Here is a 7237-nt window from a genome sequence, read left to right on the forward strand (position 1 = left end):
TCAACCCACAGAGGACTTAATATGAAGCCATAGAGGACAGAAACAGAAAAACTGCTGCTGCAGGCTAGTCCAATTGGCTAAAATTGGACTGCAAGACTAAGAAAGTAGAGCACATAACCCCAGTTCTAAAGTCCTTACACTGGCTCCCTGTATCTCAGAGAATAGACTTTAAAATACTTCTGTTAGTCTATAAATCCTTAAATGGCTTAGCTCCTAAATACATCACAGACTTGTTATCAGCGTATAAACCATCCAGACCACTCAGGTCTTCTGGCTCCAGTCTACTCCACATACCTAGAACCAGAACCAAACATGGAGAAGCAGCATTTAGTTCCTATGCTCCAATTATCTGGAACAAACTTCCAGAAAACTGTAAAGATGTGGAAAACCTTAGTTCCTTTAAATCAAGATTAAAAACACATTTGTTTAAAATTGCCTTCAACTGTCCTAGTTAACTGAATCACCACTTTTTTGTTCTATTTTCTATCTATATTTTATTCCTACTTGCTTTTATTCTGTTTTATTTTGCTATATTTTAATCATGTAAAGCACTTTGCATTGTCTTTGTACTGAATTGTGCTATATAAATAAATTTGCCTTGCCTTGCCTTGCCTTAAAATATTATTGCAGTAACTCAAAATGGTACTCAGTAGTTTGTATGGCCCCTTGCATGCATGCCCCCTATGAGATGATGGATGTTGTCCTGGGGGATCTCCTCCCAGGGCATCACTGAGCTCCTGGACAGTCTCAGGTGAAAGCTAGTGGTGTCAGATGAACCTAAACATCATGTCCCAGAGATGTTATAATGGATTTAGGTTAGGAGAGCATGGAGGCCAGTCTATGCCATCAGTTCCTTCATTCTCCAGAAACTGCCTGAGCACCTCGTTGCATGGACGAGCCACTGTATCTCGGTCTTGTCCCTGGCCATGGATGTAGCAAAACAGACTGTGACAGATGATGTGAGATCTGACTCAATGATGGCAGCGTAGACTTTCAGCAGAAAGTTCTTCACCTTCTTCACCAGAAGGTGAAACGTCTTCAGCTGCCATTGGAAGGGGCCTTCTTGGTGAGGGAGCTGCTGTTCTACTCCCACTTGAACTGGTTCCCAGGAAGCAGAAGCTGGTTGTTTGTGTCGTAAAGGCTGTAGACCCCCAGTATAGATAATGGATCAATGAAGAATGCAGTTTAGGCTTGCTAACAAAGATAATTTACCCATCACCCAAATATAGAGTTGTATTTGAGAGTAATAAAAATAACATAATTAATTTAATAAAACAGATTTTTGATGCACAAAAGGTATATAATGCTCCTCTGTTTTTAAGCTTATAACTGCACTATCAAAAACTGATTGGTGACGAACCTGCATATAAACAAATAAAATCTTTATGTTTTGGACCGACATAAACAAATTTTCCAAAAGCCAATGCTGACAGAGACACATTGTGGTATAGTATCTCTATGATCAGTCTGCTTCTGCCTCAGGTTTTTTCCCTAAATCAGATTTTTCCTTCTTTGAAACTAAATCTGAACAGCGAATCTCCAAGAGAAGAAGGAAGGTGCTTTCCATTCTAAGAGCAATCTGTTTGGCACAACACCCACACTATTGTTTTTTTTCCCTTCTCCTTCACACTTCACAATTCAAAACATGAAAGTGCTTGGTCTGGTCTCTGTGGTATTTCTACTGAAACACATTCACTGTTTTTAATGGATCTGAACACTGTTTTTAAGCTGATGAAGCACCTTTTGTTCCTTATAAAAACAGGATTAATTTACTTGCAAACCTCGAGCTTGTATTTTGTTCACTCAGGCACAAATAGGTAAACCAAGCTGTCCCGTACTCCAGTACTTAAGCCTGTTGTGCTGCAATTCACCAGGATTAAATAATTCATTAGCAGGACTATGTAGAACCTGATTGGCTGAATTGACCTCATCAGCAGGCAATCATGCATGCTGAGTCCAGGTTGGCTGGACTCAGCAACCTGGTCAAGTTTGGCTGAGTCATACAGCTTAAAGTTGGTGGACACCAGGCATTATGGACTGGAGATTAAGACCAACTAAACTAAGAAAATTTATTTTTCAAAAACACAAAAGGCAATATTCAATGTGATGGAAGCCACGCATCTATAAAAAGGTATCACAAAAAGTATCACAAACAGGAAACAGCTGGCGTAGCTTTTTGCAAGTAATTACTAGTTGGCCTAATTGTAAACAGGTCCATAAGAAGACTGCATAAAAAAACGTATCTTGGACAGACTGAATCTTTTAGAAATAACAATGGAAAGAAGTTCACCAGTCTGTGCAGTGCCAGAATAGTATCTCTTAAAGGACAATTACATACATCCTGTAATCAAAGTACATCACATTGTCAAGAGATTTCAAGAATCTTGAGAAAGTGTGTGAAAAGGAGTTGGCTCAAAGTGTATTTTTTGATGCTCATGATATGCTGCTCTCATTATGTTTATTAGGTTAGGTTGTTAGGTGTTGTAGCCATGACAGCACAATTCTGAATTCAGTTTTAGACAAATTTTCCTCAATGGGGGAGGAAACAGAACAAGGTGGCCTTTGTATACACCACTGTGTGTGGGTTGAGAAATGTTACTATGCCAGTCATTGTCTTCTTCTTTCACTGATTAGAAAGAGTCCTTTCAGATGCTCCCTTATTCAGGGGCCACCACAGCAAGTCATTACAACGGGCACACAGACTGGACAGTTTTTAAACAGGTCCTTCCTGATACAACTAGGATTCAACCTCAGGCCTTCCAAGAACCAGAACCAGTTAAAGCAGAAAAACATCAGGTTTATAAACCTTGCTTATTTCAGCAAGACGTGACCAAAGTAGCATGCATTACAATAAAACGGCTTTGTAATACAACCACACCTTAACTATTTTGAGATCTGTTGTTGCCGTGTTAATTTTTCACAGACCTATTGTAAATATTTAAAGAAAGAATAATAGGTCACCTTTGAGCACAAACCTGTTCATAATACGTAGGTCCTATATTGCTACCATATAATTTGTGCAAACATTTATATTACACCTTTTTTATTTGCTAATTGCTTTTGTGATTCTTCAGGTCACATTTTTGGCCCTACCTTCGGTTGTAAGCTCTGTTTTGTGGTTTATAATGATATCACGAGAAACTATTTGCATGCAGTAGAATGCAAATTGGAACAACACATTACTTCACTTTAAAACAAGTTTATTGTAACTATATACTGATAAGATAAAATAGGCTTTATTGATCTCACATTGGAGAAATTCACATGTCACATCGGCTCAGTAATCAGTAATCAGAAGAAGGTGCCAAAAGTAGGACAAGGTGCATCAGGTATATACAGTGTGTCCTCGTTTATACAGTGGATCAAAAAGAAGTAGATAAGAAAGTAAGAATAAAAAATACAAAATAGAAATAAGGCAGAGGACATCTTATGTACATTCATGGTGACTTATGTACCTGTGTATTGACATATATTCAGGTGTAATAGCAGCAGAAGTCACTTCTTTCAGGATTATTGCACAATGTATTAAATAGAATTGCAATTGATGAGTAAAGATAAGTCCATAAGTAAATATTTGGATTTAGCTTATGAATAAATTCCCTATTTAAAATGGACTGTTTGAGGTACTCGAAATTAATTCATCTACATTTCTGACAGTTTGTGGAAACTTTGGAAAAAAAACATCCCTTTTTCTGCAGGTCAACATGTTTTTCCTGTAGTGTCTTGACGGCGCATCAAATGAAGCATCTGTATTTGACTTCATTTAATTTCCCTTTTCCTGGAATCCTAAAAAAACTGTGGTGAAAATGTAAAAAAATTCTACACAAAATAGTTTTTTTTTCTCAATTACAACAGTAGTCACAATGATGCAGCAAGAGAGTGGTGGTCAAGCTCCGCTCCCCCACGACAACTTTTTCACGAGCAGTAAAAGTCACAGTGTGTATAAATACCAGCTAAATACATGCATTTGTGACGACTAGAAGCGGTTGTGGTGGTTTTCTTGCTGGTCTTCCGCTTCATCTCATGGGTCAAGTCAATGTTTCTCTCAGAGTGATCTTCTTTGTGTGTCTCTGCGGAGACGTGTCCGACCATCCGGCAAATCAGCTATCTCGGGAAAAATATGAATCATTTGAGAACTGCCCCATTGAAGAGACCTACTACAGCTCTCAATTGAAACCTCCACACCTCCCATGTTTGAACGCATGTCGGACCCAATGGTTGAGCCTTTTTGCTGAACAAGAACCGCACATCACCCCTCTCCCCCTTCGAAGGAGAGCTCAAGAGCTTTTGAAACATTTTTTGTTGCTGCGTACCTTTGACTAAAATAACATATTATTGATTACAATATCCAATTAGAGTTCTTAATAATGTTCATAAACAAATAGGTAAAATCGCAAAACATAACTGAGGCTAGTCTAGAGCTGGTATACAATGCAGCAGGTGTACAGTACTACCTGTGCAAATTCACAGAACTACAACAAATCTCAGTAACCTCGAAGGCGAATAATTGCAACCAGCATACTAGTAAATAGTCAGACCTCTCTTATTCTCCAGTGACAGATAACATTTGTTAGCGTTTACTCACCTTTTCCTTAGTTATACACGCGCACATCCTCTACAGCAGACTATGGTTATACCACACTGACACAGAAACAAAATGTAAAATGATGTCGTGCTGCAAGATGCCTTTCATGGTCGGGTATTGCTAGAAATTGCATGGCAGATGAGTGGTTTGTGATGCAGAGCATGTGCAGAGTGATATAAATCTGGTGGTAGACCAAACAGGTAGCACCTGTCTGAGTTATACATCAACACTTTCAGTCTGAGGGAAGCGAAAGTAAAGCATTCTCTTTTTGCTCTTGTAAATATATCCTGCTTTTGATATTTTTACAAATAAAATCTGGAAGATTTAAATACTAGGTTGAAATGACTATTTTAAATAGGGTTCTTAGTTAGGAGCCTCATGCAAGGGTACATCTGTAAGTGTTGCTCCTAAATGCACAATATCAGGAAACTTGACCATAACGTAACTATTTATATTGTAAATGCTATTAATTTGTAAATATAGCTGCTGTTTTATCTTCCTTTTTACAATAGCACATAGAGAAATACTAAGACAGTAAAACAAGTTACTTATTGCTAAGTGGTCTTCTTGGACATGGAGGTAGTTTGCAATATTCCCATCTTGGAGCTGAAAGACAGTGTTAGTCGTTGTTTTGAAGACTTCAGAAACATTTTCCTCCTGAAATGTGATCTTTGTTTCAACAAAGAATTTTACAAGCATTTTTTGGCTCTTGATTTTGAGAGAGTTATTAATGGCTGCAAACCATTCAAAAGAAAAACAACTTAATTTTCTTCCAAAAACATAATATTTTTGTAAAATTGAAGCATTCTTCGACTGACTTGTACAATCACTTTCCCTCCGGCTTTAGAAGTAAAGTGCAATAGGTTGCATGTTCTACAAGACATCAAATATTTTACTGAAGGCTGTTGCACAACCTGAAAAGTTAAGCAAAGGACTGGTTGGAGGGTATTCTGGTTTTATGTTTTTATGAAACTTCTTTGAAATTGAAAATGACACTCAGGTATTTGCCTCTACAAATGACCTTCTGTTTAAGATTCTGCTGCATCCAATACGTTATTATCTAGAGGAAAACATCAAAACAATTAGACCGTTACATAAAGCATCATAGGTAATTATTCTGCAGGGTAACATCCTGGCTGTAAGAACCCTTCACACGGGACTAGAATCGCTTCATAACATTCAAAGCCCACCTGAACGTGGAACGTCTCTGTGAAGCCTTGAAAAGGGTTCTTAGCCCCTGACTGTTTTTAGTGTGTACAAAACTTCCATGGTGAGCTTGTGGGGCTTGATTGTAATGGTGGCAGCATATCTGGGTCCCTGTTTACACGAGGCTCTGCAGCTGCTTCAACTAATATTAAAATAATCTCACCAACAAGCTGAATCGAAGAATTCACTGTTTCCAAAAATGTTTTTTTTTTTTTTTTTTTAAAAGTAAGAAAACCTGGAATGCTCAGACACTGGTGATTGTATACGTTGGACTTCTAGTGGATATGGCTCCCAGTTGGCAGGGGGTGCAAAACCTGCAAATGATGCGTTGGATTGTTGGAAGACCAGGAGAAGTTGACACCTCCACGGTCTTGTTGTCAAAGAGAAGTCACTTCCTTCTTTTAAGCTTTGAGAATTAAGACGTAAAAGGTGTGAACAGTGGATTTCTTGCAGGCTCCAAAAGCTCAGCTAAGAGTAATGAGTAGAAACACAGACTTTCTTATTTGTTCGCATGATTCAATCTGACCAACAGCGGCACAAGGTTAAAAATACGCCCCGAAATGGCATGCTAGGATGTGTGCTGAATTTGTATAAGACTTGTCATCACAAAGACACTACACTGATTTCTACCAAAGGGATAGGGGAGGTGAGTTTGTTTGTGTTTGCTTGGTTCTGTTTTCTTCAGCTTTGAGAGCAGCACGCACTCATCTATTTGTTGTCTGATAGAACAAAGTCAGAGATTCTGGTTTTGCTTCACACAAATTGTATGTGTACATCCTGAACTTCTTCTGCGGTGGAACTGAAACTCCCACCAGAATTTCACACTGGGGGCTGCTTTGCATGATCAACAACGCTGACATACAAGGTGGGTGTATGAGTAATGCCTTTCTGTCTCCGTTTGTAAGGACGTAGCTGTATGACCTTTTAATGTCAGCAGCCCCTCACTGATCAATCTAGGAATTGCGTGGGAAATGTGTGGGATGCATCTACTGTCAGTCGTTTACACACCACAGGCACTTGGATTTTGTCACATGGGTGCAGAGCGAGTCCAGACTGACAGATGATGTGGAAGTATCTGATCCATGAGATACAAAGCATGCAGATCCCTTATCTGAATGTGGTCCACATGGGAAACAACGACACACGTCTTCAAAAACTTTTGGAATATTTTCAAACTTTATTTACATTGCCTTGCAGGAGTAAGGTCCAACTCCAAGTTTGCATGCTCTCCCTGCTCAGGCGTGGGTTCTCTCCAGGTACTCTGACTTCCTCTCAAAGTTAAAAAACATGACTTAGTCATTGTGAATTGTCAATTGGTCATTCTAAATTACCCTTTGATGTGTGCACAAGTATGATTGTTTGTCCTGTGTATCTAGGCTCCAGCTCTCTGCATTACCTCCAGTTTACCCAGAATCTAGCTGGTTGGCTTTTGATCCGATCCTCCCT

Source organism: Fundulus heteroclitus, chromosome 9, assembly GCF_011125445.2.
Source record: "Fundulus heteroclitus isolate FHET01 chromosome 9, MU-UCD_Fhet_4.1, whole genome shotgun sequence".
NCBI lineage: Eukaryota > Metazoa > Chordata > Actinopteri > Cyprinodontiformes > Fundulidae > Fundulus > Fundulus heteroclitus.